This window comes from Mizuhopecten yessoensis, unplaced genomic scaffold (genome assembly GCF_002113885.1).
Source record: "Mizuhopecten yessoensis strain PY_sf001 unplaced genomic scaffold, ASM211388v2 scaffold10925, whole genome shotgun sequence".
NCBI classification, from domain to species: Eukaryota; Metazoa; Mollusca; class Bivalvia; order Pectinida; family Pectinidae; genus Mizuhopecten; species Mizuhopecten yessoensis.
In genome coordinates this window covers 140,995-154,017 of record NW_018408790.1, presented here as the reverse complement: position 1 = coordinate 154,017, position 13,023 = coordinate 140,995, and the positions used below count along the sequence as shown (strand labels likewise).

Here is a 13,023-nt window from a genome sequence, read left to right as displayed (position 1 = left end):
GGCAATCAAGCAAAAGCAAATTATAAAGTATGATCATTTAACAGATCACGGAGATAACTTGCTAAAATAAATCTTAAAAGCAGCATTAATTCGAGGAGCTATCTTTACGTAAAGTCAATTAAAGCCATTTTAAAAAGCTATTTTTAAATGCCTCGTTGGCAATATACCTCTGCATCAACAACGGATCAAAATCGAAAATTACCAGTCGCGTGTTCCATATACAGTTATCATAATAGTTATCTAGGATGAAATATAACACAATTGAATAGTTCAAATAAATCCGCAAGTAGTGTTAAACCGCTGAAACATTTAGTATCGAAATCTGTTTGTCCAGCATTGTGTGATATCCAATGGAAAACCCCCACTAAAACTGAAGGGAAAAACACTTTGATAACATTAAGTATTGAGATCGGGTTAGTCCAAGACTGCAAAACATCGAATGGTAAGAACACTGAAACTGAATAGAGAATGATTTCCTGAGCATTTAGTATTGAAATCTGGTTTGTTCAACATTTCATAACATCTAACGATAAAAACACTGAATCTATAGAAATCTGGTAAGTCCAACATTTCATAACATCGAATGATAAAAACTCTGAATCCAAAGAAAAAAGAGATAGTGAACATGCAGTTTCATACAGAACATAAGAATTGACCGTACCTGACTAGTTCCCAATACACAACTACCGATCCCCCTATCTGTGCAGCTGTTTACTATGTATGAGATAGAGAGCCAGGACCAGTGCACGTGAGCGTAAATTCCCTTTCCTCCCGATACGATCTCTCGAACAGACTGGTCACGTCTCCGTCTCTGATGCTTCTCTAACTTATCCGCAGTCGGTATTGATCCGGAATGGGTTGTAACGCCGTCGTGTCCGTGATTTAGACCCAACTTCAACAGTTGACCAATCACAAGCTAGTTAACAACCTTGCGGATGTCTTACTTCAATAGAAAATAATGATCATTGTCGGTCGGTGTGAGGAGAGATCACTGGATACGGTGTCGTTAAATGAGGAGAATCAGACAGAGCTGTTATATACCGGCCGGGAATCAATTGTTATAAAAGACATCACACGGAGAATAGAGATCTATATTTACTATGATAAAACTTTACTATCCTTCCTCTGTTAAGTAGTATTCATGCATGGTGGTACGGTACACCAGAAAACCGCATATGTGAGGTAAATTTCGTGTAAAGCTGTTCCTTGAAATTCGTTTGTTAATTAATTCATTCATTTATTCAATCATCCATCCATTCATTATTTGGACAACCCGGATAGTTATGGTTGAATGTAAAATAATCCGATTATTTTAAATCCAACTATAACTATCCGGGTTGTCCCAATAAACAAAAAGTGGTGTTGAGAATATATATCCCTTTCCAATTCAAAATAGCTGCGGTAATTTTGACATCTCGTACAAAGTCAAAGGCCTCTGTGAACGAAAATATCTCCACAAACAAATGTACACTGTGTTATTGTTATCATGTATTTATTGATTACTTTAAAAATGGGATTTCGCGGAGTGGAAACATTCGTGTTTTTCGCGTTGTGTAAACTAGCCCAAAAATATCCACACGCGAATATTATCTTTAACAGATTATTTTGACTATAGATATAAAGAATATTTACATTTCAGAACCATTTCTCAGCCGAAATTTCCACTTTGTTTTGATAGTTTAAAGAGTCAAAACGTGAACATTTCCACACGCGAAAATGTCTATTTATACAGTATATTCCGTTAAACATGTTGTAATTATATTGATTACTTAGAACTGTAACCTATGTAACGTAATGATCATTTCCATGCATGATAAAGTCAGTCCTATTTCCACTTTATTACCTATATACCTGGTATGTGTATAAGTAAGCGATAACTTAAAAGTTATGGAAGTCGTATACATGTCTTCAGATATAGAAACTTGCATATTTGTAAAGTTGTAAATATTCGGCTTTTCTTCCTAGTTTTCATTATCAGAAAGCCGATAATATCAAGTTAGCTAATGGTATCGTATGCAATTAAGATAGTTTATGACATTACATTCGAGCTTAGATTTTATTTTAATCATATGGTGTACATATTTGATTTGATCTGATGAAGAGTAATATTCGTAATAAAGTTAACGAAAACCCCAGATAATCGTAAGGTTGGATTGCTTGCGCGTTGCAGATTGTTAGGTCTTCAGTGTTGCCTTTTAAGTCTGTTGTGTTACTTGACTTGCAATGATCTCTATCGTAACTTCACAGAATTCCCTTCCCAAAAAAAGTAAGTCAAATATCCAATTGAGGTGTGGAAATATAATTGTGATTTATGTACAATTTCTAAACTATTGTTGTAGACTTGATGCATACTATTGAATTTGTGTAACATAATATTTTGATTTTATTATAAGGGTAATTTGTCAGAATTAAGATCCCTTAGTGATAAGATACAGTTAAAATCAGCATTTGCATTGACAAACGTTGCTCTGCTGACATGTTAAGTTCAATATAAACTTTGTTGAAGTACGAGACAAGGCACAAATCGTGTTGTTTGTATTCACTTATAACGTTTTCCTGTATAATTGGATTTTGTGTAGGGGTAATAAACTTTGAATCCATACTCCTACAAATATTCCTTTCTGTAGAGATGTCGATCACGTGATGTTATCCTGTTTGTACAATTACGTAACCCCGTTATAACGATGTGGAATCTTCTCATTAACAGAATTATGGGATTTTTCTTCATCACGCTCCAATGACCAACGCTTCTAATGTTCGATGACAGACTCGTGCGCGTGGGTTCACTCAAGTTGATGACCTTATTAGATTGCGGCGTTTCTCTGACTTTGACATCACGTATATACCATCGTCTGAAATTTACTAGTTCTCTTACATGAGATTGTCACAGTTAATAATCTCTCTTATTACAGGCAGACGACCGAGGTTCGATTTTCAATATGGACCTTCAAACATGCTATTCTCACTAAGTCGTGACCACGCAGCCTTTCTATCCTATCTGAGTAATCCCAAAGCCGTTAGCCCCTTCTATCAACAGCCGTTTACATACACATCGGTACGCAGGAAGAATCAGCGACAGTCGCTTTGGAGAAACTCTTACTTGAGAAGGCATGCTCAGAGTATTGAAAGAACTGCTGCACATTAAGACAAGATGTTTACACGTTAACTACCAAAACTACAAGACAAATAGTAAATGCCATTCCAAGGTTACACACGCCAATCAGTGGCAAATGCGGGCGATTCTCATTTATCTTAGTAAACCACGTGACTTCACAAATAACAAAAAGAAACACGGTCGAAAACAGCACCATACAACTACAATTGACATTTCCATATATCATTACAGTTTTATACTTACGTAATTTGTTCACAGAAATTTGAAATCATGAAAATATATATTATTTGTAGTATCAAATTCGTGTTTATCTCATTTTTTTCAGACACTTCTACAAATCTAGTGTTTTCCTTCAATTATTATGAAACATTTACCTTTATTTGTAGTATGCGTGCCAACGTGTGATATGACTGATATTTTTCCTGTTCTGTTATCCTGTTCTGTTATGCTATATAACCATGCTTCCGACAAAGCATTTTTTGCATTGCTCTACTACTTGAATATCGCCGCACTGATACTGTGTTAACCAACCCAGTTTATTCCATTCTTAACAGTCATCAGCAGGTCGTTAGCTACGCTACGGTGTCCAAATAAAAACGCGGTACTTCAAAAATCAACTTGATCGTGATTGGTAATCCGTTAAAAATTCATTAGTAAGAACTTAAACTCAGCTATAAGATATTATGCATTATATATGGATGTAATATTGTAAAATAATATATAATTATTTGTGTCTGATAACATGTGTAGTCTAATGACATGTGTAGGGGGCAATTATTATTGTACGAATATTAATTTTACTGCTGAAGGCCGAAAGTTTGTCTTGGCAAAAATAATCCCAGTAAGCAGTATACCAAGTACCCCGTAAATCTCAAAGATTCTTCCTTAACATTATATGACTTCGACAAAGCTATTTCAAAATTTCAATTCTTATTGCAAATTTTTACGTTTGATTTAAAAATAATTCATTAATTCAATGATGACATATGTATATGCACAATATTCGATGGATGGGTAAACAAGCTTAGAGCATTTCTAATTTTTAAATATTTCCATACATCAAATTAAAATATCATATTTCTGGGTAAAGTATATACAGACATCACATAACAAGTACAAAATTGTTAAAACAAGTGATCAAATTGTGTGTAAATCCGTGAAATACGGAATGAAATTTAATTAGTCTTACCTTAACTGCTCAAACGAGACACAAAAATACGAACGATTTTATTCAACAGTTCTTCGATCAAGCTCTGTTAACTAAAGAGTGCGAAATGACGACGGCTTAAGCATCACATTGCACTTCTAATCGGTTTTTGATAAAAGAATACAGAGAGCGTCTGTAATATAGTCCAACATACTTGGCGTCGTGTACAGGCCTGCAATGCGGTATTGGAAGGCAGCTGTGTAAAGTTGGCTAAGTGAAGACCGAGTCTAAACAAAACACCGACTGAATAGCTAAATTGTCGATTATATATTATATGTTCTGTTTATGACTTATTTTTATCGAGATTGTATAAATAAAAATACATTTACATGTTAGTTTTGATAGTCTGGGCATGATAAGCGAAGTCAGTTTACAGTTTCATTTTAGATTTGAGGACAGAGATAAATTTGACCTGCTGAAACTAATTAGTCTGTGATAAAAAATGAATCTGGTGTTTTTGTTCTGGTCCCTCAAGGGAACATAACATAGACAAAACTTGATCTTCACCCTTTTATACCTTTCCTCTTTTCCCCTTGATACCTATTAATATCTTCCACATTTACATAATTATAGAATAGACAAGTTGGCAGTCATTTTTATATATATTACACTGGACAACGTCTATCTATGACGTGCATTGTGTTATGGTGACTTTATATAATAAACAAACAAACAAACAGGTCGAGACAAACAAATATACACTAGAAAAGAAAACGACCGTTGTCTATCACTGCTTTTTTCTGTTAATCTATTTACAAGAACAGTAATGAAGCAAGTTTTAATTATTTTTATATAGCACTCTTGTTGACCCGATTTCAAGCGCACATCGGATCTTAATGTGGGAGGAAACCGGTTTACATGAGAAAATCCCCGTGGTCGGGCAGACGACCAAATGCTTTTCTGACGTGAAGGGAGTATTATTAGATATCATATATTGATGTAATAATGTAAAATAATATATAATATTTTGTGTCTGATTACATATGTAGTCTAATGGCATGTGTAGTGGGTAATTATTATATGAATTTTGCTATTGAAGGGCAAAAGTTTCTCTTGACAAAACAAAAGAAATCCCTGTATGCAAGTATACCAAATACCATGTAAATCTCAAAGATTCCTCCCTAATATTATATGACTTCGACATGTTTTTTTTTTTAAATTTCAATTGTTATTGTAAATAACGATATTTTTGTTTAACTTAAGAATAATTCATTAATTCAATGTTGACATACGTGACAATATTCGATGGATAGGTAAAAAGGCTTGAAACTTTATCAATTCAAAATATTTCCATACATACATCTAGTTAAAATATGATATTTCTGGGAAATAGTATACGATGTCATCACATTACAAGTATACAACTGTGAAAAAGTGAGCAAATGAATTTTTGTGTGTAAATCTGTAAAATAATGTATCAAATGTAATTAGTCTTACCTTAACAGATACAAACAAACAGACGCAAGGTTTATTTAAACAGTTCTTCGATCAAGCTCTTTTAACTAAAGATGCGAAATAACGACGGCTTAAGTATCACATTACACTTCTAATCGGTTTTTGATAAAATAAATACGGAGAGCGTCTGTAATCTAGTCCAACATACTTGGCCTCTTCTACAGGCCTGCATTGCGGTATTGGAAGGCAGTTGTGTAAAGTTGGCTAAGTGAAGACCGAGTCTCAACAAAACACCGACTGAATAGCTAAATTGTCGATTATATATTATATGTTCTATTTATGATTCATTTTTGTCGAGATTGTCGAGAAAATCCGAATCGGGATGAATTAAAATAAATATTCATTTATATGTGGGTTTTTGATAGTCTGGGCATGATAAGCGGCGAAGTTAGTTTTCAGTTCATTTTTAGATTTGAGAACACAAATAAATTTGCCTGCTGAATCCCATTAGTCTGAAAAAAAAAAATGAATCTGGAGTATTTGTTCTGGTCCCTCAAGGAAACATATTATAGACAAAACTTGATCTTCAGCCTTTTATACCTCCCCCCTTGTTCCCTATTATTATCTATCCCATTTACATAGTTATGAACTGGGCAGGTTGGCAGTCATTTTATTTATATATTACACTGGACAACGTCTATCTATGACGTGCATTGTGTTATGGTGACTTTATATAATTAACACGCAAACAAACAAACCGAAACAAACAAATTCACACTAGAAAAGAAAACGACCATTGTCCATCACTGTTGTTTTCTTTGTTTATCTATTTACAACACTAATGAAGTTTTACCAATTTATTTATATCACTCTTATTGACCCGATTTAAAGTACGTATCTGATCTTAATGTGGGAGGAAACTCGTTAACATGAGAAAACCAACGTGGTTGGCTGGCGACCAAATACCTTTTCAAGTCCGATAGGGGATCGAACCCCGGCGGTCTTGGTAAAAGGATCCCCGCTGCGCCACTACTGTAAATATCAATTTCTACGATTATGATACCTTCACGTTGATTCTAACACAGAAAAGAAATTAAGAAATTATTTTAGACCTTTCTGACGTGAAGGGAGAAATATTAGGCGTATTAGAGGTTTGAACAACAATATGCTATTCCACGGATCGTGTATACATATATATTAAAAGGTGACCATTTTGCTTTTTGTGAGGGAAGTTAAAGTCTCAAGCGTCCGTCTCATTGGATGCTATAATTAACTGACCAATGAGACGGAATATTTGTCTCGCTCTGCCATAATAGCAGGGAAAATTGCTGAGTTTTCCACTGTTTTGTTATATACCCTATCCGTTGACTGCTGATCGAAACCGTGAAAAGTCTAATAATACGCTTTTTACACCAGGAAAGATATCAGAATGCTTTCAGGTATAAAGTGTATTTTTATTCAAGAGTCCCTTGGATTCGAGAAGACAATTGACCTTAAATCCAATTATCTCATGAATACAAAGAATATTTTTTATTTTTTATTTTGTGAATTACTTCTTTTTGGTTAAGAAGTCGCTAAATCTAAGATAATATCTCATATTTAATATGAAACCAGGAACAACCTCGTGTTCATCGTAAACTTTGATTGTTGATGAAAGAAGGTATAACCTGTTATTTACCCGAGTATCAGTATTAATCAGCTGTTCCTCTCCAAGGCCACATCAGAACTGATTCTAGAAAGTATGGTTAACTTAACAAAGGCAGTATTCCTTTGCTCAAAGACTTTACAACTCAAATTAAGCTTAAACCACTTCAGGGCGTAAGGATCTATAATTACATCTAATGTTCGTGGCAGTGAGATATCTGCAGATTTGTAGCCCGTAGTCTTACTCTCATTTTATCACTATCGAAAGGCAAACTAAGCAATAACTTCCACTTAAAATAAGAGGAAAAGCAGTAAAAAAGTATATATATATATATATATATATACAAAACCGTAATTAGAACTAAAGACGGCTGAAACTAGCGCAAGATATAAAAACAAAGGAACGAGTAACATTGATACCATTAAAAATATTACAAGAAGAATAAGACCAGGTGTTCCAAAGGGGAAAGCGTCCTTTGCCCTCATTGACGACGCGCGTAATGTAAATTTAGGACAAATTCAAGTAATGTCATGATTAAGAGGTCAGAACCGGGGTAGTGAAAACGCAGTGTGTGCTCTCGCTGTTCTGTTAATCACAGTAGCATGTCTTTATATTGGTAATTCGTTCTCATGGAGGATCACACAACTGGTAATGTACTTTAATTTGTAGCATTTGTAACCCTCATTTCAATAATTCCCTTTGATACTTTGAACGACGCTGAGTAAAACAGCTGGACACGTACGTTTATAAATTGGTGATTATGAATTTTAAATTTAAAAATGAAAAAAAAAATAATAATAAATAATGACATTAAAATATAAAAAAAATGAAAATAATATTTACGACGAACAGAATCTTACATGTTTTCTAGAATTCATTTATCAAGAAAACCAGTTATCATATAAACTATGCAAATATATAACTTTATAGAGACAACAAATTAAATCGACAACTCTTCTAACACGAACGCGAATAAATGAAGCAACTCAACTTCTTTTAATACCATTGTACGCTGTTTATGTTGGTTAGAAATAAATACCGAGAGAATTGAATCATTTAATTAATTTGGTGTTTGAAGAAACTTTTATTAATTATTAAAAATGGTGAACGATAAAAATCACAACTCCACTATAAAAAAAAACCAGCCGATGTATTCATATTTCATACTAAACAACCACGGTTTTAAAACTGACGAAAGTTGATGGTAAATTTGAGATAAAACATTTGATATCGGAGGAGGAAATTGCTAGATTTACGATAGTAAATGTCTGGGGGAGATAGTGCAGTAACCGTATACTGCAGTGTGGTATAAAGTATCTGTATTTAATTACAACGCTATGTAATATATAAGATGATGATAACAACGTGAAATACGCTCCAATACCTCCGGGAATATTCGGGGTTCTATGTATGATCAATGAATCGACTATCACAATGTCACCCTACAGTTTATTTCTTGAATGAAACTGATTTGCATTCGTGCTTTCTTAATTGGAAAACATTTTCAATACCATATATCCTGCTTTCTAAGAAACATAATGGTTTTTTTTTTTTTTATCAAAAAATGGATTAGATAACAAATATTGATGTTTTGGATTTTAAAGGATATTTGTTCATCGATTCAAGAATGAAACTGATTGATTAAGTTGCTTTCGATTTGAATTTGAATTTTAAGACAGCACTGTTTATTTAAAGATCCAAGCTTCCTTACAAATGATGAGGTATCTCTCTTGGGAACTAACAAACAATGCTAACTAATTCAACATTGCCTCATCCTTTCCTTGTATTTATTTTAAAAGTGTCATCGATGTTTTCATCAAATTAATTAGCGTTGATAAAAGATTATCCATACATTTCTTTGTGAATATGTTAATATTTAAAACAAAAACAAACAAAAAACAATCATGTATATATATAAATTTATTTACGGACGTACTAGTATGATACAAACATACGTTAATAAACTTTTCAAAATGTACAGACATCATTCCTATTGCTGCCAGTTTACTGGTTAGTTCTTTGAACGATCCAAGAGTGGATTGCTGACGCAGGGCGTTATTTGATCCTCCCCTGACACACACCTCACTATTCCAAAACACAATGCAATCATACTATTCAAAGGGTGGTCCAAAGTCTACACTCTTACTTCAGATATGTTCCAAATGTAACACCAGAAAGTTCCAAACGTAGCACCAGAGGGCACCAAAAGGTGATTCAACGGTCAAGCGTTTATGTGATCAATGAAATAGTGCTGATCTATGCTGCTAGCAAAATAGCCAACCTGGAAAACGTCGGCATTTTCCGTAATTGAGAAAGTATTTTCTCGTTTAAGGAAGGTGCCGACAGTTCCCTGTTGGCAGACAAACATAAACATAGCGTAGCGTAAATAAGGCTAAAACAGGACTAGAATTTGACATGAAAACAGGAACCGAGGAGACACCAAAACATAAGGAAAGACAACAAGATTGCCAGCACAAATGCAGAGATGAAATCAGATGCTTGTTAAACGATTCTACGCCTACTGTGGTATCCGCCTGGGTTTCCATTTTTCTATTATTTTATTTTCTTAAATTCTAAATGTAACATTTAAATGAAGCCGGTCCAAATCATCACATCCATTGCACATCGCATATGTTGGTTATTAAATACTATTCTTCCAATACCGTTATCATACCAATAATAATAATAATAAATTCGAGGTTTTTATATACCGCTTTATCACAACCTTGTTCGTAGGTCGTCTCAAAGCGGTCCACAAATTATTACCCGTGGTTATAGGGCCTTTGCAACCACCCAATACCTTTCACCCTGGGGAGCATATAAGCCGGTGCTGTCATTTCGGCGCCCCGAGCTAGCATTTAACAATTCCAGCACTGCTCAACCACGTACTCATTTGCAGCTGAGTAGACTGGAACAATCATAGAAAGTTTCTTGTTTAAAGATACAACACAGTGCGTGCCATGAATCGAACTAGCAACCCTTTGGTCACGAGCCCGGCGTCCTACCACTAGATTACCGTTGCCTAACATTTACTGTTATCGTCTTTTCGTGTCGAATTCGAGCTCCTATTTTGGTCTTATTTACGCGATGGTATGTTGTCTATTTTTCTGCCTTCACGGTTACGTGAAACAATGACATGGCTACGTCACAATTCTTGAATATTAACTATCATGCGACATCAGGATTCTGAATAATATTGTAACTGCGTATTAATTATTTTTAATACACACAGACACTTTCGTATAGGATTCAAATAAAACAAGACAATGTTTAAAAATTAAAATAAAATTTTTATAATGAAAAAATATATATTTCATTTTAATATGAAATAATTTAAAATGATTGAAACGTAATCACTACAATAGAAATAGTATTAATGGAAACCTGACATTTTGTTTTCCATATCGAATTTCAAACTGGCAGTTTCAAAGTCGACAATAATGGTTTAAGATTAAGCAAGCTAATATGGTTTTGATCGACTAAATGTGTCATTATAGAGGCGGGGGAGGACAAGAAGCTCGTTGATCACGTGACCCGTATGCTGTCTCGTGCTCCAACTCGTTTATGGGGGATTAACTCAGAAAATCGATTATCTATTTCATTTGATGTTTTATCAGAACTGACGAGCATTAAAATGCCATACACTTCAAAACTACAGACGAAATTTTCATTTTTTATTTTTTTTATTTCTGAGAAAACCTTAAGGAGAAAGAGGATGTTGAAATGACAATAAACAAAAACAAAACAACAAAAGATATAAAAAAAAACAAAAAAAAACACGTTTCTGTACGGATGAAAGATGTTACCACACACATGGAGCAGGGCAACCATAGTGCACGCTGTATCATACAGCTGTTTCGTCCTAATAGGACTCATCGTTAATACTAGGGACGAAAAACTTTGAAAATCCTAATTGGTCTTAACTTTTGATAAAACAGAGAGGAGATTCGTAAAAAAACTTAACTATATATATTTCAAAAAAAAAAACAGAAAAAAATTAGTGGAGACCTGGTTAATTTCAGATTAATAATGAGTACAGTGTGTATATTAAGAACCGGTTCAATACCCCAATGCGATTACTGTGGCCATCAATGTTACGCCAAACATCGGGGACAAGGAAATACACCAGCAGCGTCTACCACCTTATATCCTGAAAGATGAATCCTAGACATGAACATGAGACTGCATTTTTAAAATCTGGTAATAGATGCAACATGCCAAAAATGGATTACAATGCCCCATATAGCTGTGTCGTCCTTCGAGTACTCATTGGTGATGCTAGGGACCGAAAAAATGGCTACACAAGCACAACCACATATTTGTCTTTGTCTGACCTCAAAGAGTGCACTAACTGTTTGCGTGGATATAAAAAAAACACAAGCGTTTGAGTGGCTGCGTACGTTAGCTCAATAAACAAAAGTTATATGTATACCTACATATATTTTGTAATTTTTTTTTATATTGCATTGATGTTTATCCGGTATTATTGTTTCATTTGCTTCCCGAAAGGTTTGACCGAACAACAATGGTGAACAGCATTACGTAGAGGACGCAATACTGACGTCACGTTACCATGGCGTTAGTTCTTATTTTGGTCAGTGAAAAACAATCGATTACTTTCAGCCAAAAGGAAAACATTTTCTAAAGTAACAGTTATGAAAACTGGCGATATATCACTTTATATATATTAGAATCACTAGGTATACAATAAAACGTTTTCTACAATATCCCCAACGTTGCTTGATTAAGTCCCAATTCACCGCAAGGAACCTTGGGAGTGAATCGGATATCCTGTTACGCACTGTATTAAGACAACAAGACGTTTTACACCCGGTGTCGGTAATGTAGTACATCACATACCCTTCACACAACTCCAGACCGGATAATTACTGTATTTTAGACGATGAATGACCGCATCAGTCAGGCTCATCTTTAGTGAAGCTGATGTACTTTAGAAGCATCAATCTTCCTGATTTAGCTAGCCCGCCCAATTCTCTTTATAACACTTATCGTTAGTGGCAGGGCTAAACGGGTACTTAACAGCCAAATATGTTGCGTCACGCGCACTTAGTGTATGTATGTTTACTTCTTAAACAAACATTCCGCTCGTTGTTTCTGAATTTTAAAATAAAGAATCCGGAATCATACCTCAACAGGTGCTTTTTCTTTCCAAACGTAATTGTTGATACATGTGATTTACTCGTTTCTCAGTATCGTGATGCATTTCATTAAATGCCACGTCAAATTCAATTCGATCTTGTTTATGCGAACTACATTGTCGACAGGTAAGCAACGTTTAGCGCGACATTTCAGTAAAAGAATGATAAATATTAGATTGTTCTTTGGACTATCTCGCATTGAAAAGTCTGGGGATACAAGTTTTCCTCAGTGTTGATTTGAAACAGTGCTACGTAAAAACACAGACGATTCTTCACGATAAAACATGAAAGATACTATTTGAGCAACCAGTTTGTTTCGGTCGAAATTAAACTCGAGTTAAGCACGTACACTTGTACGTCTCGATGCTCAAGATAATCATTTACTTAAATCAACAGTCGGCAAGAACGAATATATAAAGAAATATTTTAGAAATAACAACACTTAATGTCAATCAAAATCAGTTTTGATGAGAATTAAACAGTGTAATGAAAGATAATTACC

The 13,023-nt window shown here is 34.4% G+C and overlaps 1 protein-coding gene across 3 annotated transcripts in view; it reads right to left on the bottom strand.

Moving 5' to 3' along the window:
- LOC110463767 overlaps window positions 1-13,023 on the bottom strand; it is a 72,641-nt gene that overhangs the window by 19,827 nt on the left and 39,791 nt on the right. Inside the window, exon 1 of one of the 3 annotated variants that reach the window (XM_021518619.1) lies at window positions 4,305-4,394. The exons of 1 other annotated variant lie outside the window; for it this stretch is intronic. The gene's annotated coding sequence lies outside the window, so the exon portion shown is untranslated. Of the gene's footprint in view, window positions 1-661; window positions 870-4,304; window positions 4,395-13,023 lie in introns of those variants that run through there. One more of the 3 variants, XM_021518617.1, reaches the window with a different exon arrangement.